Source organism: Sphaerodactylus townsendi, linkage group LG05 (genome assembly GCF_021028975.2).
Source record: "Sphaerodactylus townsendi isolate TG3544 linkage group LG05, MPM_Stown_v2.3, whole genome shotgun sequence".
Taxonomy (NCBI): Eukaryota; Metazoa; Chordata; class Lepidosauria; order Squamata; family Sphaerodactylidae; genus Sphaerodactylus; species Sphaerodactylus townsendi.
The window spans coordinates 81880981-81906734 of record NC_059429.1 but is presented as its reverse complement, the minus strand read 5'-3'; the positions used below and the strand labels follow the sequence as shown (position 1 = coordinate 81906734).

Sequence of the window (25754 nt, the reverse complement as noted above, 5' to 3'; positions counted from 1 at the left end):
GGATACCTCCACTTTGCTAGTTAGTTTTTCCTGTACCATTTGTGCATTAGAACCAAACCATTGCACAAATGACCCATGGAGAGATGTGTAGCAAATTAACCACAAATGAATTGCTAGCCTGGGGATCTTTATGCTTCTATTCACCACATATGTTTAAGTCTCCTGATGATTCATACATAAATGTTGCTCAATCCTCTTCATTGGTTTTTAAAATAAAAGCTTTCATTTAACCCCTATATTCAGGCCACAGGATTTTCTACTTTTGCATTCTGTCATTGGAAGCTGCTCTGATTTATTGCTCTGGGTGCTGTTGTTTTTGTTTTTGTTGCCATTTAAACGGCAGAAACCCCATCTCCCTAAACCAAGTGGGGAAAAGCTTCATTTTCCCGAGCAAAACTCTCCCAAGTACCTCCTTTACATTTCCATGATCATTTTGCCAAGGAAACTAGTCTTTGGCCCTATAAAATGGATGTAAATTCCCCTCACTTGGATAAAGGAGATGAAGAATGCTTTAAAGAAAGAGAAGGGGCGTGTGTGTGTGTGTGTGTGTGGGGGGGGGGGTAATAAAGGAGGACTAAGTGTATTCAGACCTTAGGAGAAAGAAAATCCTGAAGTTACGTGTTTAAACTGCCAGCCTTTATATCCCAAGGGGAAGCTCACTATCTTTGTGAAAGGGGCTTTCCTTTCTCCCTCATTCCTCCCATATGTTTTGCCTCAAACCTACACATTTTCCTGGCTTGGCATCTTGCTTCCTTGGCTGATGTATCACAGTTGACAAGGTTATGGACTCAGCATGTTAAATCTTGAAAAGTGAGTGTAATTTATTGATCTACATTTTGCTTATGAAATAGGACAAGTGCTGATTTGAGAATCTTGTTTCCTCTCTCTTTCGCCTTCTGTCTCTCTCCTCTCCCTCCCTTGCTTTCTGCTTCTCTTATCTCTGGTAATTCCTGTGAGCTTGCATCAAAACTCTCCAATCCTTTGTTAGCTTTTCGAAGCAGCTGCACAGGCTCAGCTGCCTATTTCTTTTGCTCCACATTTATTGCGTGTCTTCCTTTGCTTCTATAAAGACAGGGGGTCAGATATATCCCAACATTCACTCTATTAACTTCAGTGAAAATTACACTTGGGACAGATTTGGCCCGTAATGCCAGGGAGAGAGGCTACAGAATAAAATGGTTTCTGGCCACATTCTTCAAATCTGTACTCTTGTGAACACTCCTTGTTCACAAACATAGACAGAAAGAAATCAACAGAATTACTCTGATGTGTAAAGGTTGTGCAGCTAGATAAAAAGTCACAAGATTAGGCCCATTCTGGGAAATAATTAGTTCCCTGGCAGAAAACATCATTCTTCATTTAATTTGGGCCAAGGACCTGAACTTAAACATTATTACTTGGAATTAAGTCTCATTGGTTTCATTGGAACTTACCTCCAAATAAATAGGCTTAGGACTGCAGCCAAAGGCAGCCATCTGTTTTAACAGTATAATATTGGAGCAATGGTAGCTAAGAACTGACATGATGCCCATTTCTTATGCAAGCTGGAGTACAAATCTGCTTTGGGAGTCCCTCTATGGAAGCAAATGGAATTCTGGCTTTGCAGCTGGAGATGTTTTGGTTGTTGAGCTATGTGGGCTCCACTGAAGACCAGCAACATCTTCTTTGAAGTTACATGAAAGTATAAATTCCCCTCTCTCTCTAGTCTCAGAACCCAAAGGCCTTTCCTCACCAGTATCTAAACTGTCAATAAATGTGTAGTTCATATATTGCTGAGCAATTAGTCATCTTCCTTCAAGGCAATGGTTCTGTCATAGGAAAACTACATGTTACGAGCATACAAAGTACAGTACATGTACCATGAAGAATATGATTATTTCCCAGACAGTATTTTATTACTGTTGTGGCAATTGCATCGAATGTGGTTGCCACAGCTATCAGTTAAACATTGCCTATAGCATGAATGTGACAAGCAATATTGCTTCCTTTTAAAAGCCTGTTCCATTTTATAGCTTAAAGAAATGTTTAATTCTTTAATAACACCGTGGTCCTCTCCAATTGCTGGAGTATAGATCAATAACTTTCCTTTTAAAAGAAAGGTGGAATCTTCCCTCAACAACACTATTCTGTCAAATATTCATCATAAACATACAGTCATGGTATTTTCTTTTGAATTAGGGCCTGGATTAGAAACGGTCATAAAATATGCTACAGTTAGTGGAAAACAGTCCTTGTTCTCTTGGATAAATCCTGACTGAAAATAAAGTGACTGAGATCTCTTTTTTGAGTGATATTCTGAAAGGCAAAGTATTATAAATAGTTTCATGTTGTGGAAAGAGTAGTGCTTATAAGTGAGTTATCAACATATGGCTATCTTTTTCTGGGAAAAACTAGATATTACACAATAGAGATGTTTCCCCATTTGCTCTCGTTGCTTCCGTGAATGCTTCTGCATTCACTGGGCCCCTCCGCACTGTAGGATTCGCCCTTAGTTCGACTTGGGTCCAACCCGGGTACTCCACACAGCCGTAGCATTGGACTCGTGTCTGACTCGACTCGCCCCCCTCTCACCATTACATTTTTGAACTCGACTGGGAGGTAGAACTTCCTGGTGAACTCAGGTTGCACTCAAGCCAAAGCCGGCGGAGTGCGGAATCTCCCTCACCTCGACTCTGTCAGCCAGCCAATCACAGTGCAGTATTTTCGGCCATGTGCAGAATGGGAGACTCGTGGCGGCAGCGAGAAGCTCGCCTTTAAAAAAATCCTCCTACATAGCTCCTACGTCGGTAAACAAAAAAAAGGGACTCGCACTCACGTTTCCCGCCATAGAAAGGCAGCTAATCGGGAATGAGGAGCGGAAGATGCGAGGAGGTAATCCCGCCCTCTGAACTCGGCTCCGGAGACACGAGTCAGCTGCTGTGCGGAGAAATGGAGGAGTCGAGCTCAGGTAACGATTTCCACGGACACAAGTCAAACCTGAGTCGCTTTGTGTGTCCGGAGAGGGCCACTGTGACAATGGAGCTTCTGCACGCCAGTATTCTTTATGGTATCAGGGCCACCCCACCCCAATGGAGTGCTTTTGGTTGCTGTGTTTTTTTATATGGTAGCTATATGGCTATAGCGCAACAATACTGTAGTGATATATCTATTACTGATAAATACAAATTTGGCTAAAAGCTTGCCAACAGTGGAGGATAAATGGACAGTGCAAAAGGAACTCTCACTGTCTGTGGATGGAGAAGTGAAGAAATCTTGAACTGCCCATCCACACTTACTCCCAACCAACTACGCATATGACTTTTCAGGAAAAAATGTACCAAAGTAGGTTTAGGAAAAAATGCAGTGGAGGCTGGAGCTGGGAAAAATCCAATGGGTGGGTGACCACACAAGAGCTACTGCTGCTGTTGTTGGGGTGGATGGGTAGCAGGAGTGATGTATGGACACAAAGCAAATGCTCCATGCAGAAGAAATTGGTTTGCCAGTTTTTTTTCACAGTGAAAACCAGTTTGAAGAGAACAATGGCAGGCGGGAAGAGTTGCATAATCCCTCCGCTCCAATCATTTTCTTGCTTAAAAACATCGCCTTCCCACATGCTGAGAAAAATGGGATTATGTTTAACTCTAGAAATATGCCTGCCTCTAGAGTGCACCGAGCAGTTGCTGCTTCTGCTGCTTCTGCTGTGTTCTGCATGGTCTGATCAGAATTGCTTCCCTGGCGAGATCCCAAAGTCTTTTTAAAGACTGACTTTTAGTAGCTGAGATGAAGCCAGTAGTGGGGTAGGCAGTTAATCTCTGTTTGGATTTGATAGTTTTTCACTTTGTTTCATGTATATATATTTAATATGTTATCCTGAGCCATGGATAAAAACTGATTTTTTAAAAAGACCCAAATATTTAAATAGAAAATGCAACCGAGGTTCTTAGTCTCTTACTATTATGTACAGAGAGGATGCTAGAAGAATAAGGGTGCTAGGTACCTTCTTCTGCATTGGCCACTCCTTTAAGGGATTAACTATCAGTGGAAACCTGCCAGAACCTGAAATTGCAGACAATTTGAGGACAACATACAATATTTTATTTGTATTTTAACTGAGTTTTAATATGCTACGTTGTGAGTGATCTTAAGATATGATACTTCTTTTTTTCTTTTTGTGTTGGTATTGCTTATGCTCTTTTATTAGTAATTTCTGATTCTGGGGCATAGAATAGTCAATGTTATGCTAGTATACCTTTGAGCCAGTGATGCGCTAGGCTGGTTGGAAATATTTAAAATAAATAGTAGAGACCAGCAAACCATGCAGCTTCATTGTTTGCCTTTCTTGGGAACATCTGGTTGGGATGCTAAAAGGTGTTGGGATAAGTGCTCCTGGTCGTTGGAGATTATCCTTATTTGTAGTTAGCAGAGCGGCACGAGTGGCTAGAGCACAGCAGAAGCCTTACCTCGTGTGCATGTGTGTGCGTGATGGATCCCAATGTGCGGCAAGCTTACACAAAAGAAAGTCGGAGTCAGTTGTAGTTTCTAATCTAATAAAAAGAGTATTTATTAGTGAACTCCATTCTGGATAGAAAAGTAGTTAGATAGAGTCACTATGCTATCCTAATCTAGCTGGATGGAGATGGATGCGTGGAGCATCCATCCTCTCTCTAGGCATGGTAGGAATAAGAATGGAGAAGGGATTGAGGAAGAAGCTGGAAGGAAGGAAGTCCCTGAGAGTATCAGTCTAACATCAAAGGGATAGAACCAGCATGATAGAGTAAAGGTGTCAAATCCCTAGGTCCCTATCTAGCCACTAGCTCTCTAGTAAAACCCCCTCTGTAGGTTGAGGCAGGAAACAGCGTAACAGTGTCCTTCCAGTGTCACTTCCAACAAAAGGGAGATCTTTAGGATCATGAGAGCAAACTGATCTGGATACCTCTCTGTAATTTTGTAAATACAGGATTCCTGAAAACATTTAAAGAGCACATATCTGCCTTTAACTTGGTGAGGGCATTACAAGCTTTCTTTCCACCAATCCTTTCTTATTTCCATAACTAATCTTTCATGAGTGAGTTATGTGGTTGATTCTGCCAAAATATATTTTGCCTCCTAGCACAGATTAAAAAGGCCAGCAGGCATCATTTATTTTTTAAAAAGCAGCCCCTATGTAGTTTTTATAGTACCCTAATTAAGAGCTCTAGTCCAAATGGCTTGATGATAGAAATTATAATTAAATCAGCCGCTCTTCTTTGTGAACAGAGGTGTTCTGACCAGCCTTTTCTTCCTACTGAGGGGACACACACAACCGCCTAAGATTTTTGAACTATAAACCTTCCCCTCAGTTTCCAGTTGTTCTACAGGTACTAAGTGTGTAACTTTTGAGTTTGCTGCTGTGAGGTAAATTTTGTGATATACAAGGAGACTATTGAGATAACTGAGATTGGATTAATAAACAAACAACTCAGACCATTTATTTATTTACAGGTTGGTTTTAAAGGAGCAAACCAGTCTCCAGGTAGACAAAATAAAAATCTGATCGAGGTACAAAAATTTAAACTGGTAATGACTTCAGAGAGTAGTTAGACTTTTCTACAGTGCTTTCAGGCACAAACTGACTTTTATTGATTCCACCCATGCTAGTCTGCTCTTTCCACAGAGTCACATTAAATTGTACAAGGTCTGCTCATCACCAGAGACACGGGCATAACAATTGAGCACTCTCTTCTCTACCAGAGATAGAGCTCAACTGCTGTGCCGCTCTATGGGGCAGAGCTAACCTTCACTCTGCTGTTTTCCACAAGCCAGACCTGAGTTCTCACTGCTCTCGTCTTGAGGCAGAACTCAACTCTCCCTCTCCTGTGTTTCCTTCAACATTTCATCTCCCTTCTGGAAGGTGATTGGATGCTGGAGTATGGGCTCATTTGAGTGGCTGATTTTTCCTTTGGGGCAGGACAGCCCCTGTCCTTCACAGGTGTGTAAAATAAAACATGAAATTAATAATTATTGGGGGATGGGGATCAGCTGCTTCCAAGGCCATATTTTAGTGTATTATCATCTTATTTTCCATAGCTTGAAAAATGAAGAGACAATTGTGACTTGGTGGGGTATGAACAGAAATAGGGAGTGAGTTGCTGTGGTTTTGTGATTGCTTTGCTTACTAGACATCTCAAGTTGGTCCTTGGCATCTTCTGATAAAGGATTTCATGTTGGAAATACTAGTAAATACCCCTCTCTGCCTGTGATTTCACAGTGACACTGCCAGTCCACGTAGAGGGCACACTGAGCTAGATAAACAGGCATGGCACTCAGTACAAGGCACCGTCATATGTCTACATTCAGAACAAATTCCTACTGTGAGAAAAAGGGCTACATACAACTACTGTGAACTGTCACCCCTCACCCCAGTCTTTTTATTGAACTTGATAAAGTTATACTTTCATAAAGGTCATTTTCCCCACACTTAAAACCTAGCTGTTGGTGATGATCTCTCATCCAAAAGTCATATAAGCTTAGGGCAACTTCATATGCGATACAAATGTCCTGGTAATTGCCAAGAGCTGCTTCTATCTGAAAGGTCTTTCTATCTGTACAGTGGCTTGCCCTGTGGAATGGCTCTGATCATGTGAAGTGTTTCCAAAGAAAAATATGCCCCTCCCCCCTTCCCCCTTCCCCCACCCTCGGCAAGTGCTTTAAGTTCTCCACAACTCTTCTTTAGGTTATAAGCACAGGAGATTTAAAAAAGTTTCAGTCCCTGATCTTAAGGCCATTTGTCTGCATCCTTTGTAGAATGACTCATCCATATCAAATGCATTTTTCCTCTGGTGTATTAGGTAAGTTTAATGTCTCTAAATTATTGATGGAGTTGCCAACTGGCCTGGAGAAAATCTGCTTTCCTTTCAATAGAGAATTAATGGGCCATTATTTACCAGGTGACGTTATTTACCTCTATGCCACAAAAAGCTTCAACAATCCTTTCCCACACATTAAGCCACTGTTAAAGGGCCAGGATATTTTTCTCCATGCCCACTGGCAACCTTAACAGGCCCTAGTCTAAGAGGTAAGAGCATCAGTTAATTGTGAAGAGCATGGCCTTTATTGCAGCTGGCCTATGGCTCTGGATAGCCTTCCTGAATAAGGTGAAGAATTGCTTCTTCCTCATCCTTTTTTAGATTGGGTGCAAAATGTTTTTGCACTTGTGAGGATGTTTTCTTGAAGATGCACACTTGGAAAACACTTTTGTAAAATTTCATACAATCCCTTTGTTTCTTTTCTTACAAGAAGCAAGCCCATGTACAGGCCACTGGAATGAACACACACCCTTGAACACACAGATTTCTGTCCAGTTCCCTCCACGGCCATCTTTTTTCCCTTCTGTCATTTTCCTTTTCTCACACTTTAGACTGTAAGCTCCTCGGTTCAGGGACTAAGCTTCTTGTGCTCTGTAAAGCATTGTGCACATTGGTAACAAAAAATCAGCACTTGATTCAGCTGGATGCAAAAAACAAGCAACCCCTCTTCCAAATGGGTTCTAGAAACTAGTGGGTTCAAGTTGAATAGCTATGTTAATTTTGGTTCTGGTGGGTTTTCTGGGCTGTGTGGCCGTGGTCTGGTGGATTTTCTTCCTAAAGTTTTGCCTGCATCTGTGGCTGGCATCTTCAGAGGTATATAACAGAGAAAAGTCTGTTTCACACCATGTCTAAGTGAGAAGGGAAAGTTTAGTGTGGTATATTGTCCATGTTCCAGGGTGGAGAACCAATCATTAAGTGTTTGGGTGGAACTTGCTATGCAAAGGTGTGGTTGAGTGTATTGTATTGCGGGTGTATTGTATTTACCCGCAACACAACGCACTCAACCACACCTTTGCATAGCAAGTTCCACCCAAACACTTACTGACTGGTTCCCCACCTGGGGACATGACAATTTATACCCCACTAAAACATTCCCTTCTCACTTAGACACAGTGTGAAACAGATTTTCTCTGTGATACACCTCTGAAGATGCCAGCCACAGATGCAGGCAAAACATTAGGAACAAGATCCACCAGACCACGGCCACACAGCCCAGAAAACCCACCACAACCAGTTGAATCCGGCCGTGAAAGCCTTCGACAATATGTTAATTTTGTGTCACCTAATGAACAGGTAATGCAACATGAGCTTTTGCAGACCTCAAGCCTTTTTCATTTAAAATTATGCTGTAAGGCATGCCCAACTGCTATGCACCTAAAAAAGAAGAGAAGGAAGAAAAATACCCAAGAACTACTCTCTTTTCAGCACAAACATAGAATCATTTGGGAGGAGGGGAAATTTCAAACAGGAGCTCCTACTTCAGCATTATAATTGGTACACAAACCTAAAAATCAAACCATTTACAATGTGTTCTGTTATTTATGCTCTGAATGATTCCAGTATCACTGAAAGTTGGTTTGAAGTCTGAAAGACTTGTTGCTTCCTCTGCAAGCCACGTTTTCTGTCCCGTGGTAGGAGAGCCAGGAGCCACAGAGCTGTTTGCAGCAGAACTCATATCCTAGCAACCAGACATTCTTGAAAAGGACTTCTTTAAAACTCTGTAGCTAAGTTTGCAAGTTGAAAGCTGCTAGAACGGTGGTGGTGAACCTATGGCACTCCAGATGATCATGGACTACAATTCCCACCAGCCCCTGCCAGCATGGCCATATGGAGTGCCACCGCTGTGTTAGAGCTTTAGGCACCAGGAGCAAAATTCAGGTTGAAAGGGTGACCTAGTATCAGGAATTGTGGAAACCTCAGTTAGGTGATGCTGGGTGGAGTTTAGGGAGGAGTTCAAGGTTGCCACCTCTGGGTTGGGAAATTCTGTGTTCTAACACCAAATGAAACACTTAGACCACTTAACAGGCTGAGAGCAGAGAAAAAACACAACTGAAATTGTATTAATAAAACTAGATATGGATTTTGATGGTGCTTAAGAAGACATCCTAGGATAAGTGTGCATATCATCCTCCTATTGTACACACTACCAGGTTGTTACTTATCAGTTGTTCTCCAGCAAACTCCTAACAGGCTTGCTTTTGCTTATTGTTGTTATCATAAAAATGGTGACCAGCTTTGTAGTGCGCTGGATGCCGTGCTGTTGCTCATAACACTAGATGATATCTTATCCTTTTATTTTCAGATGTATGGTAATTGCTTGGAAACTGTTGCTTTATTCAAGATGCTTCTTTGCAGCTGTGGTTATGTAGTTTTGCACTGAAAATTGAAAACTTTATCTATCTATTGCATCTCCAAATTAGCTTAGTCTTAAAAGAGACTGCAGCAGGAAGAAATTTGCAGGACCAGTGAAAAGAAAAGAAAGAACACTACTATTGCCTTTCATATCAGTTAAACATATCTGTCTCTCTGAACACCAGCTTTCCGAATTGATGACAGAAGTCTGTGTGACTGAAAACAGTGTCTGGCTTCTATTGACAGGGACTTCTAGGCATTTGCAAGCAGTTTTCTTTATGTTACTACAATTTAGTGAGCAGATATTTTAGGAACTGCTGCTGTTGAGGAAGTCGGGAAGATGCCCTTTGGGTTCTCCAGCTAAGATTTTCAGGAGTTGCCAAATATCAAAATTGATCTAGCTCACAGTCCCCCAAAACAGAGATAAACTCTCATCCAAAGAAAAGGAAGTGGCACCTGGGATCATTTGACCATTGCTCATCATTTGAAATAAGTGATGCAGTGGGTGTATGGCCTTGGCTTCATATCCATACTCAGAAGTACCCCACAGGAGACCTATTTGTGCTGCTTCTCCCTGAAACTCCTGTAAAAAAAAAATCTTCTGATACTGATGCTTTGGATAATCACGCTGAGACTCAAATTGCTGGTTTAAGTTCAAGAATTCCATCCTGTGTTCCTCGACTAGTGGGAAAACACAAAATTGCCATCATTGTCTAATTCTCTCCAATCTGAAATCAATTCGATTAAATTGGCACCTTCCATTGTTATCAAAGAAAACGCTTCACTGCTACACTGAGTATGTTGATGGAATCTGGGGAGGGGGAAATTGGAGTTGATGTGTGACAGATCTTTGAAAGAAAGTGTAACCTTGCCATTCCATGTGAGAAATAGCTACTGATGCTGCTAAATCGTAGTGTCTATATATGAATTTATCCAGATATATTATGGGGAGAACGCATTGGCCTAAAGGAGTTGATCTGCTTGTGATTTTTAACTGAAAATTAAGTGCATGCTCCATCCTTGTACCTACCTGGTTAACATTCCTCAGTCTAGGTCCTCAGAAAGGCAGCTGCTGTGTTAGCTCATGTTTATTGATTGATGGAAGTGACTTGGGAATGCAGAGAAATGCATGCAATTTGTAAAACAAAGTGATGACTCCTGTTTGACCATATCCTATTTACCTGGTTGGAGGCAAGTCTGACAAGATTTCTAGGATTCTAGTCCAAAGTAAAAGTCTAGGGTTCAGTATCACAGTGCAGAATCATGGTCCAAAAGTAGTCCAAGGTCAAGCAGCAAGATTCCAAGTGCTAAGCAAGTCAGACAACTGGTAGGGTACAGTAGGGTACAGACAAATTGATCCCACACTGGTTGCAGCCTTATGTAGGAAGTTTCTTCACAGGTGTCACTGACTCCGATGTTATGCTCCTACTAACAAGCTGAGTTAACTGCTTTACTCATGAGGAGTACTGGGGGTCTAGATCCTATAATGACTTATTGTTATCTTCTAGCATTTCTTACTGGCTGGGGAAGTCTCAAATGGCCAGGCACGCATTCCTGCACTTGGTCCATGGTTCAGCCCTAGCCCTTCATTGCTCCTAGGGTACTTTGGGGGACCATTGCAGGTCTTGTTGGGAGCAGGGCCTTGCTGGGGTTTCCATGCCTGAGGGCCCTTCTGGCTTAGAAGGCAGTGCTAGTGATGGGTCTGTCCCTTGAGGAAGGTACTAGAGCAGGGGTCTGCAACCTGTGGCTGTCCAGATGTTCAGGGACTACAAATCCCATAATGGGATTTGCAGTCCATGAACATCTGGAGAGCCACAGGTTGCAGACCCCTGTACTAGAGAGCCTCCCTCCCTGGGAGGATCTGTCAAGATGAGGCTTGGGGGCAGATTTCTCTCCTTGGAGAACTCCTCTTCCCATCCTAAACTAGGGTGGTCTATGACAGACCACTTCTGTGCTAAGAATTCTTCCTTAAGGGCAGCACATGCAAATGTATAATACAATACAAAATACAAGTGTAGCGGCTGCAAAGAGGGGATATCTAGAACTATTTCATCATAAGCATCCAGTACATTCAAAATTTCAGCAAACAAATCAAATGATTTTGCATGTTAGCCAGGGCTACAATATACAAAGTATACCCCCCCACCCCACTCCCAGCCCCATAAATGTTGCTCTGTGGACATTTTGAAAATCTTATCTTTATAGCTTATTGGTACACTTTTGGAGAAAACCTACAATTCCCATATCACAGGTTGAGAATGCAAATGCCTCTTTTTATGTTAAAAAAGACAAAAGGAAATATGTAGCACTCTCAGGAAAAACATTTTTCTTCTGAACATTCTCCATTGATGACTATAATTGAAGGTCCACCTCTGAACTGAAATGGATGGGAGAGGGTGTCACTCATGAATAGAAATGGTTTATAAAGAATTATATGCTGCTGTACTGAATGAAAGTTCACAAAAAGCTCTATTGAGGAGCATAGCCTGCTATGATTATTTACGTACTTTCTTTACGACAGGGGAATAGGTCTAGTCTCCCCTCAGACGACTTTACACTTTATATTTTTCTTACAAGGATGTAGAAAAACCTTTACAAAACTCCACTAATATGTGTGAAAATCATGCACATTGTTTTGTTATAATTACTTACAACAAAAACAACTTGTCTATATTAATTTCCTTTTACTATTCTTACACTGACTTCACTAAAACCTTTCTGCTACAAACTATGCTGTATGTCTCTGCCTACAGAGCTGAGAAAAGGTTAAACAGAGACAGGGCTTCTTGGGTTGGTGGCACTTTTTCAGTGGAATGCTTTCCTCTTGAATATTTTCCTGGTTCTTAAGCTGTCCACTAAGTGCTAAGTAAAGATAATTTTATTTATCATGGATTTTAGTTAAGTTGACGAAGCACCCAAATCGAACAGGTTAAGTGCTATAAATACCTTGGCCTCTCATTCTCCTTTAACCTTTCATGGGCAACCCAGAGGAAGGCCGCTCTCCTAGCTACATCTAATAGTATGTCAGCACTACTACGTTTCTTTTACAGCAGTGGCCACTCCTTTATCCCTCCTGCCCCCAAATTTTTCAATGCCAAAGTCACCTCGAGATTGCTTTACGGAGTCCCAATTTGGATTCAAGCTATTAACTACTCCTTGAATTCTCTTCAATCCAAATTTTTTATGCGTCTCTATGCAGCCCCTTCTGTCTGGAGGGAGTAGGTCAAAACTCCTTGGAATCAGCTGCTTGGCTGCAGGTGACTTTTAGATTCTGGATGCTGTAATTCATTTTCTCTCGGACCGTAACTTCCCTGGGTCCACCGTCTGCTCTCTGACACCCATTCCAACCCCTGGTTTTTTCCATAATTGAAGAAAAAAATTGCCTCTATCGGATCAATGTCAGTGGATTCCACTTTTGCCCTTTGTCCTATTCAGAAGCTTCTATAGGAAATTAAAAGGTCAACTATTGGATAGAGAGTTCTCCACCTTAATCACTTGCAGCCAAGAAAACGTTGCTCCCCCCCTGTATTTCTCTCTCCCATTTGAACGGGGCCACCTTTGGCACACTACCTTTTGTATGTTGTTTAATAAAAACCCCTGTTCAAAGGAGAGCCATAATGCTCAGCCAGGTTCAATGTTATGCCTTCTGCCTTGTTAATACACTGGCAGATTTAATACAAGAAAAGGCTAAGATTGTGCCCATGTAACGATGGCTCAAGTTGGAATCTCTGGCTCCAACCGACACTTCACTGCTCTTCAGATTCAAGGAAATCAGATTCCAAGTATGTGAATCTCACTCCCTTACATTTACCCGACCTCCCCGATTTATTTAGATTACACTACTTGTTGGACAACCCTGATCCTTCTCTCTGTATGATAGTGGCAGACTTTCTCCTGGAAATTACTAAATGCCGGTAGATTTCCTTCATCCTAACATGTATATCCTATGTTGTATATACTTTTTAATCTGTTTTTATTATTGTTTTACTGCTGTCTATGCCAATAAAGGCTTGCTTCTCTATAGTTAAGTTGACCATTTTACCACCCTGTATTTTAGCTGTAATAGTTTTACTGAACTGGTCTTTTTTACTGTTTCATGGATCTTGTGCTGAATTTATGTGTGCGTGCTTTGGTAGTTGTTTGATTTTTCCATCTCACTTTTTCTCATTCTGATTTAAAGCTTTTTTAAAATGATTCAGTGCCTAGTCTAGTAAGTTTAAATTGTCTGTTGATTGCTTTTATTGTTTTATGTTGTTCTAAATCTGTTGTCAGCCACCTGGAGCAGTTCTATGAAGAAGTGGCTAAGAAATAATTTAAAGAAAGTAAGAAATATCATATCCTTTAAGGTCTTTAATCAGGAAGATGTTTGGTTGTTATGTTATGAGAAAAATGAAGAACTATATAAAATGCATCAGTGAGACTAGTGTAAAATGAAGAGAGCCTTAGAATGGGTCAAGACAATTAACACAATTATATTCCATGTGATAATTCTGTAATTGGAACTGTAACAAGCTGAGGTTTTTTAGTGTGATGGTATATTTTGCAATACAGTGTCATGTACTGAAAGTAGACAATGTCTTAGAAAACTGTTGAAATGTGATTATATCATGATTTCCCCATATGATAGGTGATTATTAGTTATCCTCCAGTGCTTTCTGATTTGGCTTATGTCCAGTTCACCAGTCAAGAAATAGGAAGCTGATTGTTGTTGAATTGTTCAGAACATCCAAGAAAATCCAACAATGACATTAGTCTCTTGCATAACTAGACAGCTTTTTTTGCAGCTGCTTCCTTCTCCTCTGCTTGCCCGCTACTGCCACCTCCAATTTTAAAATACACATAGCAAAAAAGGAAAAAAAACAAGTTTGAGACTTTCCAGTTGAGACTTTGCTTCGGCTTTATGTATTCTCTGCTGGCCGTTTCGCGCATCGGCAAAATATAACGTCGTAGCAGCGGAAAAGAAGCGTCGATCAGGGCGCGAAGCGTTACATGGCAGATGAAGCGCAATCGGCTGCGTCGCTAAAAACGCTAAACCGGCAGCGAAGGCGGTGTATTCAGAAAACGCGTAAACCACTTCCTTTCGCCCTTACATGGCGCGTCCAGTAGCGCTTTCGTCGCGAACAGCGCCGCCATGGGCTAATACCGTCAAAAGTAAAACCGATGCTGACCTGCACGGCCATTACTTAAGTCGCGCGCGGGCCATCATACCAAGCAGACGGCGCTCAAGTCGCTCGCGGCGTAACCGTCTCACGCATTCGCGGTCTGTGGACGCCGCAGCTCCGCCTTCTGTCTATTAGTGAGCGGCTTTTTTTGGGATCGTGGCGCAATTCGCGGCGTCAGCGTATTAACCAGCTGTTTTGGCGCGGAAGCTGAAACGGCCTATGTGTCTTCAGTAGCTGATTGTAAAACCGGTTAATCTTGTGCTCACAAATAGATGCTGACTGCTCAGCCTGGAAAAAAAAACCCAGGCAGGACTGTCTACTTGATGTTGCTCTTCATTTAAAAGTTCCATCCAACTGGTCATGTGCAAAAAGGGGGCAAACAGGCAGTGATTCAATGCTTTAGCCAAGTCAGTCAATGCCATGATTTGATCATGAGCCTGTGGACATACATGTGTCCTCTCCAGTAATTCAGGTTAGTTAGTTTTTGTACTGGGCAAAAGCAGCCTCAAGCATCAGTAAACTGGCTTTGCAGCACAAATGGTTACTGTGGAGATGCTAAGCTGTTCAGCATGGTGCTATGCTCAAGATGAACTTCTTTAGGGAACGTTGAGATGATCCAGTCAAGGACCCCCCTCCCATGGAATCAGTGGAGTTTTAACAAGCCAGATTCACATGCCAATTGCATTTGCATCAAAGTTCTCAATGTGCTTAGGGATCATGCCCTGGAAGTCAGCAGATCGTGGCTTCATAGTGGTATAATGACTAAGACCATTTCATTTAAAACTCATCTCATCCAGACCAAAAAAAAAGATCACTGTATAGCCTTATCCAGGTTATTGTATATCAACTTAAGGTGTCTCATCATGTAATATGACCATAATAATTTCTTTACTGAGTGGTTACTGAAAAATTACTTTATGGCCCTTTCCACACACACAAAATAATGCGTTTTCAAACCACTTTCACAATTGTTTGCAAGTGGATTTTGCTATTCCGCACAGCTTCAAAGAGCACTGAAAGCAGTTTGAAAGTGATTATTCTGCATGTGCAGAATGAGCCTCTGTGTTCAGGAGAAAAGTGAGATATAAGTGAAAAGCAGGACCAGTTGATGTGTAACAGCTATAGATTGCTATGGATTTCTATCAGCTATTTGGCAGGGAAGGAAAAGGGGAGAAGGCTTGGCAGCAGCCTGCTTATGTGGGGGGAGGGGATGATCTTTGACAAAGGCCATGTGACCTTCTTCCCTCCCCCTATCAGCAAGTGACTGCAGCCATGGTCATGCCCCTCACTCCACCCTGCTTGGAAACTTGATTGCCAGCACTGGCCAGCTCATGGGCCTCCCCTTCATTGCTTCCTGGCCCCACTCTGCAAACTGAGCCCTGGGGGAAGTCTGAGATGCTAGGGTTTGCCAGGGAAGGACTGTGGCTCAGCTGTAGAGCCAAGGTCAATCCTTAGCATCTCCAGTTCAAAGATCTCCGGTAACAGCAATAGATTTGGGAAATAGTTTTTTTCTGTGAAAGTTGATTCCAGTTACACGATTAAGTACTGAGCTAGATGGCTGATGGTCTAACTCAGAATCACATGTCATAGGGTTGCTGAGTGACAACAACTACATACCATGTTTGGATTGGTCGTGGTATGTGTTATCAAGTTCATAGAACCAAAGGGCTTGAAAGGGAGGGGGTTGTGGTTAAATTAACCCCAGTAAACAGGTAAACCAGGCTTCCAACTAAAAACTATCCCCATTTTTATTTATTTCTGTTTATTAACTGAATACCCCCAACTGATTCATGAATTTTGTTTTGTTTGTAATTGCCTGCTGATAGCCTGGCGGCGTTGTCTTTCTCACCCTTTAGCTCAAGTTATTATTGTTCATGTAGCTCAGTCTTTCTTCCCTGGGGCTTTTGTTGAATGCTGGTTTTTTGTTTTAAAGATTGTATTGTTCTATTGAAAAAGGAATTTTAAAAAACATTAATCTCAACATGTGGTATGATGCTGCAGCTAACTGGCTCCCCATGTGCTTGCTTACAACCAACCTCTGTGTGGTAGTCATTTGTTGTCATGATGTGCAAAGCAGTTTTGTGAACCTGTCTCCAGTGTTTAGCAAAATGGGAATAAACAGACCTAATTTTAGGAAGGGTATATTCAGATTTTATTCTGAACTTGTGATCCCTTAGCCCAAAGCACAGCAGATATTTTTATTCTTTCTTCCTTAAAAAAAAGTATTCCCACATTGTATTTGCTTTTATGTATGTAAAAGCACTTTTTGTCTTTTATCTGAGAAAATAGCTGATGTACAGCGTTAGGCTATTGCAGAGTGGAAGATAAAAAAGGCACAAGACAAAAAGAAGAAAAAGAATTTTCTGTGAAACCTGACATTTTGGGATCTGGCATTGTATTTAGTCTCTATCCAAAACAGAATGGAGGAAAAACCCCTCCTGAGCACAAAAACTGTAGCTTGCAAATCAACAGGTGCTTCAACACTGAACTGAGACAACAGCCTACAATAAAAGCTGCAGAACACATTGATTCTCATTATTTTCCTCGTGAAGTGACACTCTTGATAAGCCAGAATGATTCAAGTAGGTTCTGCATTCTTATAAGATCTTAGGCTGCTCTACCATCTCTTGTTTGCCAGAACCGGCCTTCTTTCCCAAGGTCTGTTGAGTGCAGACCTCTCATGAGAGGCTGTGTCATTTCTGTCTTTCATGTAGTGCTGTATACACTCTGCTGACACCCTTCAGTCTATCTGGAAACAACCATGATGCTTTGGGGTGTGCATTCGAACATGCCAAACAAGGGAGAAAAGAGATTTTTTTGACCAAAAAAATTCAATGAGGCCCAAAAGCTACATCTAAAAAACCAACCCCCCACCCCCACCTCCAGCTTTGTAGGTCTATTTTACCCTATGGGAATCTTTGTGAGTCTCTGGAAAGGTTGTGTTTTGAGATGGAGGCATCAATTTTGCAGTGTGACTTCAGTTTTGGCATAGCTCAATGGCCATATCCCACTGCTGATTAATCCCGGAATACTCACTTGAAATATCCAAGTTTCACAAAAAAATTCCCCACAGCAGAACCGCCGAACACAGATTCATCCCAGTTATGGCGCTCCCCCACCCTTATCACGTGTTTTTCCCGAACCTGCTTGCGTGTGAACCTTTTAAAAAACACTTCTCAGATCCAGTTTGGAGGGGAGGTTAACTTGTGGTTAAATTTAGCAACATGCACTGTCAATGGCATGAATTAGTTGGTCACAATCATCATATGAGGGATCCTCAGAACATAGTGGATTGAAGTACAGCCCCCAACCACTAGTGTGAGAACACATAAAGCATCACAGATCCAGTTTCAAATACTCAGCATAAATCTCCTCAGCTGTCTGAACAAGGCAGGAAAAAGGACAAGACTGGAATACTAGAGAGAGAAGCCCCACTCATCCAAGTTGATTTCAGACAGCCAAGAAAAACACTTTGTAAGCTGGATTTTTTTTTTCATGGCAGAGGACAGGTGGGGAAGTGACAAGGAAAATTTCCAGAAAGCCATGGAAAAATGTACATGTACAAAATCCTAATGCTAGGAAAAGCTGAAGACAGCAGGAAAAGAGGAAGAACCTGCATGAGATGGATTCACTTAAAAAAGGAAGCCACACAGCCCTCAGTCTGCAAGACCTGACCAAAGCTGTTAATGGTAGGATATTTGGGAGGTCATTAATTCATAGGGGCACCATAAGTCAAAAGCAACTTAACCACATAACGCACACACACACACACACACATACAATCCTGTGTGATACAATTCAAATGTTTTAAATAAACAACTATGGTACAATTTTAAGCATTTGTGTGGGGGAGTGAACATTTTTTCCTAGTGTTTGAGAATGCTGCTTGCTATATGCTGCAATCAAACAGAGATTTAAACAGACAGATTTAAACACATTTACAGAAAAAGCCATTAGGGTGTTGAGTTTTGGGCTATGTTCTGAAGGATCCAGAATCAAATTTCTACTCTGCCATGCAAGTTTACTAGGTGACATTGGGTTAGTCATACACACTTGACCTAACCTACCTCAGAGCGTTGCTGTGAAGATAAAATGGAGGAGAGAAGAACAGTGTAAGCTGCTCTGGTCTGCTATTAGGGAGAAAGTTGGGTGTAAATGAAGTAAATGAAGGTGAAATTGTTTCTTGTTTGTGAAATGCAGCATGTAAACAAAGTGGGTTTTTAATACATCCTTTAAGGTACAATTTGCCATACACAGCATTTGGCACTACCTGTTCTATGAACAGGCAGAGTCAGAATACATTATAGAGCAGTATGGAATATTGACTGTGTGATGACTGAGAGGCTTGGAGGGGCAGTGGGTGTTATTCCATTTCCAGTCCTGCTACAATTGTGACTCCTGATGCGCATACTCCTGCCAGTAGAAATGGCTTATATGGATATACATTTAGGCAGCCAAGCTGCATAGTCACATTCCCAAAAGCTCGTTTGCAAATCAGTCGCCATATGAATTCACACCCTGCTGCTTGCCTGTCCGTTCAGTCCATGCATTTACTCTGGCACAGTTCATACTTTTGCTATCAATCCGCCCTAATCCCTCCATGGCTTTTTATTTATTTATTTACTTGTAGAATTTTTACTGTTTCAGACTTTAAGCATGGCGGGGGAAGAAAGGGAGACTGAAAATGTGGTTCTGTCCTGGAAAAATCATTAGGACGTGGGAGCTTTACTTGCTGAGCAGAATTTTAATCAACCATCAAATAAATAGTCTTGGTTGCAGGATACCTAATAAGCAGATCACAGCCCCTTGGAAGAGAGCACAAAGCAGATTGTCACATCTAATAATCCTATTTGTGCCTTGACAAAGGGTCTCTCCCTCTCATTTCTCACCCTTCTCTCTTTCTTCTGTGCTGGATCATTCTTCTTTTTCCCTCACTTTCTCTGCAAGTAGTTAAAAAAGAAGATACTACTTCACAAGGCTCTTTTAGCATTCAGGTGCAGTTGTGCAGTTACAATGCTGCCATCACATTTAGGGGGGGAGAGAGAGAGAGAGAGAGAGAGAGAGAGAGAGAGAGAGAGAGAGAGCAAATAAGAAAGCAAAGTTAAGCAGCAATAGGAAAATATAGAAAATGTTCAGTGGAAGAATGGAAAGACAAAGAATCAGTTTAAATGAGATGGGGGAAAGCAAGGCACTGCATTCCCCCAAGAAGCCTCAGGGATAGAATGCTAACATGAGGTTTGATCTCAGGACTTTGCTGACTTGGGAGTCACATAAAGGTGCATCTCTGCACACCGGCAGCTGGAAAAGAGAACAAGAATATGAATTAATTGGAATTTAAATTTTAGTTATTTCTAGAGAGCTGTTCGCTGCAGAATATTTTTTCAAAATTCATTTTGACAGGAACACTGTGCGATTGGGCTGCAGGTATAGTCAGTTACTGAACACTGGCATTTCTGTGTTCTAATGCAACCCTCTCTGCCTTGGCCAACAATCCTTCTGAGTATCTTTCCCCAGTCTGCTGATGTCAGACCCCAGGGATAGTCTTCACTCTTTAACTAGAGACAATGTACTGGCCCAATCAAACAGAACGGTTTTGCCAGGCTAAAGCCTGCAGGTTTTGGTTTGGCTTTCCCTAAAGTTTGAAACCTATGTCTGCCGTTCCTTTCTAGTGGTTCTGCAAATGCTTGAAATCTTTGTTTTCAGTGCTTATGACTCAGGCAACAAGCAATTCCTATTCACCTGTCAAGGACAACTGACGTACAAGGAAATGTTAGCCTTGTCTATCCTTAATTCTCTGTTGAAACAGTGGGCTTTCATATTGAATCAGGCTGCTTTCGGGCTCTATGGAAGAATGGTTCCTACATGTTTTTCCCTCTGCCAAGAGGTTGGGTGGATGGGTGAAGACCTAGTGCTACCAATATAGCAAGGTCATCCTTTTAAGCTTCGTTGATGCACCTTGCAACAAATGTCTCGTTTGCAAGATGGCTTAGCAGTTCTTGTTTTTCAAAAGCATGGGCTGGAATGTATGGGATGTGATTATGCTGAAGCAGGTTACAATAATATCTTAAGCAGCAGCCAAATGCTCTATGTAAATCACCATAATTAGGAGAGTGTATAATTAACTTGAGGCTGACAGCACAGTTGAGAGAAGCTGTAGCTTTGATCTTGGCCTAACATAGCATTTCATAGTGTTCACTGAATCTCCCCTCACACTGACTTAACCCTTTTTATCTTCTCTTCCATGTTTTCCTCCTTTGTTTTCAGATGGCTACTTCCTTGGTACAGATTGCAAGGCTAAGCCCCCTCAGGCTAAGCACAGTGAGAGCTGATTTATTTGTATTCAGTATATATCCACATAGTTGTGAGGATGGTAGCGTTGCTGCGTACATCTTTGGAGAGCTGCTCACTATCCATGAATATTGTGATAAATGGGGGATAAAAGAACCCCAGAAGCTATAGTCATGAACTTCATTGCATCAGATTAGAGTCTATTTTTACAGAAAAAAAGACCTCATGTAACTTTGCCCCACTTTTGTGCTCCAGTGAAATCAAGGAGTATATTTAGGCTCAGCTGCATGGTTGGATCTACCACTGTTTGGCCAAGATCCTCAGCCACATTGTTTACTCAAAATACAGCCATTTTCAATTGTGAAACTGAGGAAGAAATCCTCAATTCATGGCCAATGTGCCCATTCTAGTAATATGATCTACAAAATGTAAAATCACTCGTACGATTTCTTTGTTGGATGCTGTTATTCTTCATCAGCTCTTTTACTCAGTCTCCACACAAAATCATGGCACACTGATAATCAGCAGTCATTCTCTGCCCCAGAAGAGGCTACATGCAAACTTGCAGCAGTTGTACTGTTTACTAAATTTCGAGGTTGTCCCAACGTTTGGGATGTATGTGCTGGAGACAAATAAGAATGAAGAGAAGAATATTCAAACAAAGAATTCATTGCCACTTTAATAATCTTTGTGTAAAGGAGTCACTGTGGCCGTGTGTGTGTGTGTGTGCAAGAGAGAGACAGAAAAGGAGTAGGAGTAGGAATCGTAGTTTGGATTTATACTCCACTTTTCTCAACTGTAATAAGTCTCAAAGTGGCTTATAAACTCCTGTAACTAGCCCAAGGCCATTCAGGGCTGATTTTGCACTTTCTAAATGCTCCGTGGCTTAGCCGGGGAGCGAACCTGCTGTGGGGCTTCTCACCCTGCTTGTAGTTCCCCTGCCTGGCTCTTTCCTTTGCTTGAGTCAGGGATGGTGAGGGAAGCCCCAAATGGTTCCCCATAAGCACTGCTTAAACTCTGCGAGCTCTTCCGTAGTCTCTTTCACGCATGCGCGGGCAGGCTCTGTTTCCTGCGTTTGGATTGGCTGAACCTCGCCCCATTCCCCCCACTCACTTTCACTATTTAAGTTTTACATGACTCTGAACTCAAATCAGGCACTGAGAATTGGAGCCCTCTGCCCGCCCCCTCATCTAAAATCCTTGTGTGTGCCACGGAACCGGTGTCCTCCACCCCCTCTGTCTAAAATGTAAAACTAAAATCCTTGCGTTTGTGAGATGATCACCACCCTCCTGTTCACAGTGCCTGCATACGCTGCTTTTCTGCCCAAGGTTTCTCCCTCCTTTATAAAAACCAAGGTTTCTCCCTCCATTTTTTTTCACTGCAAGGGCGGGGAGGGGGAGGGCACCACTTCTCAGTGCCTGTCCATTGGTGGGGTGGGCCAGAGCAGTGAGGCGGGAAAACTGGCCCTGTTTCTGCTGTGGAGGAAAGCCTCTGGAGCAACAAAGGGGCATTTCAAAAGGAATTTCCTTAACCTTTGCGGTTAAGGAAATTCATGGAGCAAAGCCATTGCCATGGTGTGGCTCTGGGGCAGAAACATGGCATCCATTCTACATCACCAGGGGCTGTGCAAAACTCCCGATTGCTTTGGGACATTCCCTGTGCCAACAGAGGGACAATTTTAGCGTGCAAAATCAGCCCAGGAGGCTTTATGTATAGGAGTGACCAGACCATGTGGCGGAATAGGAAATGAAACCTGGTTCTCCAGATTAGAGTCCACTTGCTGTATAATTGTTCAGTAATGTAAGATTCTTTGGTGTTGAATCATTTTAATGCACCATTCAGTGTGGAACAGTGCTGATGAATTTAAAATGCTTATTTATTGCTTCATTTATTAGATTTAGAAGCAATACCCAGCAAGGGGTGAAACAGGGTCTTCTTATCTGTAAGACAACTGCATATGTGATGCTAGAGGGTACCAAAGTTGCTCCAAGGTTCTGACTAGGTCTGCTTTCCTTTTTCAGCCTTAACGTATCTGGTTGGATGGGGTTTTTGCTATTCCCATTTAATGACCCTTTATTCATCCCAGTAATGGCCTCTTCCTTTTTAAATTTAATTTTGGATTTTTATGGTCTCTTACCTAAACAGAACTTTTCTGAACACCACGCCAAGCCCAAGAGACTTGTTGTGGCAGCAGAATTCAATCATGGGCTTTAAAATTAACTGTGCAGGTTGGAAATCTCTTCCTCAGGCATGGCAACAATTTTCAGTATGGCTCATTATAGCCAAGAAGCAGCCTTCTTTGCTTGCCATTTCCTTTCTTCCTCCTTCCCAAACATACAACAGTTAGGGAGAGGGAGAAAATGAAAAATGGCAACAGAAAGCTCTGGCTAAAACTGAGGATTCTTCTTCTTGGGTCTCTGTAACAAAGACATGTGAGCATGCTTGGAAGCCTTTTGCTGACAATAGGCATGAGAATTGTAGCTTTTTATTTTTCTTGGCTTACTGGCTAAAAGAAATAAGTACTGACCAAGAACTTTTCCTTCGTTTATCTCACAATTTAGTACATTTGGGGAAGTAGGGGAGGAGAAGAAGGAAACTGACAGATGAGAGGGGCTAGCAACTGTGGAGGACTAGCCTCAGACTAGGGTCGTTTCCCCACTTACCATTGACCACCCTTTGCTGCGCGCCACTCTCAGCGCGCGTCATTTCTGACGTGCTTCCCCACAACCCCTGTACAGAGCGCGGGGTCATCAAAAGGCGCCGTTTTGAGGAGCGCCAGAAATGGCGTGCGCTGAGGGGGTGTGAGAGCGGCAGCATCGGGGCGGCTGCATTGTCGCTGCCCCTGTAGTGGGGAGTGCTGCGGGACCCCACGCTACTTGGCGAGAGTAGCACGCAGCAGTTGGTAAGTGGGGAAATGACCTAGGTCTTTTCAAACCTTGGAAAACTCTCACAGAAAACTTAGTCGTTAGTGCTTATGACTCTGTCCACTCCCTGTCCACTTCTGCACAGTCTTTAGGACATTATAAAAAGATCCATTTTGGGATTTTGTGTTTCTGCAGCATGGGAGAACACAAACGTTGCCAGGCAAAATGGATCTTTTTTCTCCACTTGCTGCATGGAGCTCTTGTCAGTTTCACAGTGGCGCTCGCCATTTTGTGTGCTGTAGCAGATTCTCCACAGAGGTTTCCTCTGTAGTTCATCCATTCGCTATTTCACTGCAAAAAGTAGATGAATAAAGTTTGTATACTGGTCCACCAGACCACGGCCACACAGCCCGGAAAACCCACCAGAACCAGTTGAATCCGGCCATGAAAGCCTTCGACAATACAAAGTTTGTATAGCCTAGTGATCCCATGCCCTTGTCATTTTTCCTTTTGTTTTGAGGGGGCTGTCTGCAAAGCTATGGCAACACAAACATACGCATATTGCATCTTCTCTAATTGTGTTGCTGTAGCTTTGTAGACACCCTGCTGAAAACAAAAAAAGAGGAAAAACAACATGCACAGTGGATCGCTCGCTTTAACAAACTTTGTTCATCTATTTCTTAAAGCAAAATTGCAAATGGATGAGTTGCAATCACAGGAAACCTCCATGGGGAATCTCCACAGAGAATCTCCAGCAGGATACAAAATGGTGGGTGCTAGCAGTGGAAACAAAAATGAGAGGCCTCATCGGGAGAAATAAAGCATTTATTGCCTGCTGGCATTCACTCTGCAGGCAGGAATTGTCTTCATCCCAGACTGGGGGGATGGGAAAAGATTGCCAGTTTAGTGATTTTTGAAAAACTTAGATTGAGAGGAATATAATGGACTGAACTCATTTTGGGGAAGAGAGCTATGTGAAATTCTTCCCCAAAATGCTATTTATAACAACCTAAACATACTTGTGCTTTGTAGAATCCATCAGTATGTCACTATATATTATGCTTTCTTCTTAATTTTTTTTCTTAGAGTTCTCTGGGCTCAGGAGACCCAAACCATTTTAAACTGAAATTGAAAGGTTTCATCTATCAATACAAGAGACTAATTGCTGTCATATATAGATTGTGCCATGTTGGCTCAGTTTTGTTTTCCTTTTCTCCTTTCTGGAAAGAAATGAATGTTGTCTTTCTGAGATGTTGCAGTTTATCAGGGCGTCCCCTTCTTCTTGTCCAGTATGGCTTCATCTCTGATTGGGTCACTTTGTGAAGATTTTTTTCAGTGATAGTATACAGTTGCCACCTTGAGCAAATCTGAAACATTTTATTTATTTACTAAAAATATTGTGTTTCTTGTATTGTCGAGAGGCTTCTCGCAGAATGGAATCTGCGATTGCTGGTGCTGTGGTGGTTTCCGGGCACTGTATGGCCGTGGTTCCTAGCAGCATTCTCTCCCTTGATTGCCTCTTTGGCACCTGCATGTGATCTCTCTGAAGATGCACCAGCCACAGATGCAGAAATGAGAACATCAGGAGAGAGAATGCTAAGCTAGAACCATTTTGCCATACAGCCCGGAAACCACACAGCCCCTTTGTGGTTCTGTCACTGGAATTTTGGATTTGGGAGTCAAAACTCAATTTGGCCTTGGACCTACTGGGTCCAAGTCTTCAACTGGTTGCTTAGATATCAGCTTTAGGACTCATCAAGTAAATGGGAAGTACAAGGGTGCACCTGTGTGGGTGAGGAAAGATATTATCTGATCTGAATCGTAATAATTCAGGTTGAGTTTTAAATCTACATAATGGGAATAATATCTCAAACTCAGGGAGAGAAGAAATGCTGGTTTCATATGCTATTATACACTATAATTGATAGGCCTATGAGTTCCTAGTAATTAGAGATAAAACAAATTTGCCTTCCCAAATTCACTGCAAAATTCTTTGTTGCAAATTTTGATGGTGATTTCCCAGAGCTGATATCTCCATTTGACAAAGAATATATTTGATTTCAATATTTGATGGTATTGATTGTATCAATGATCTGTGGTCAATATTTTTCAGCATTTGTGTGCTCTTTCTTTTAGCTGCTCTTCTTATTCAGGAGCTCCTGTCAAAGTTCTAAAGAACCCAGCATTCCTGGGAAGATTGTTTGAAAATCACAGTACATCATATTGGATGGCTGGTATACAGTCAAATTTAACATTAGATAATA

At 42.0% G+C, this 25754-nt stretch overlaps 1 protein-coding gene across 3 annotated transcripts in view; it reads left to right on the top strand.

Annotated features, from left to right (window-relative positions):
- The window catches only part of GRM4 (glutamate metabotropic receptor 4), a 388193-nt gene that overhangs the window by 116194 nt on the left and 246245 nt on the right, over positions 1-25754 (top strand). The window contains exon 1 of one of the 3 annotated variants that reach the window (XM_048498004.1): positions 704-810. The exons of the other annotated variants lie outside the window; for them this stretch is intronic. The gene's annotated coding sequence lies outside the window, so the exon portion shown is untranslated. Of the gene's footprint in view, positions 1-703; positions 811-25754 lie in introns of those variants that run through there. 3 annotated transcript variants of the gene reach the window in all.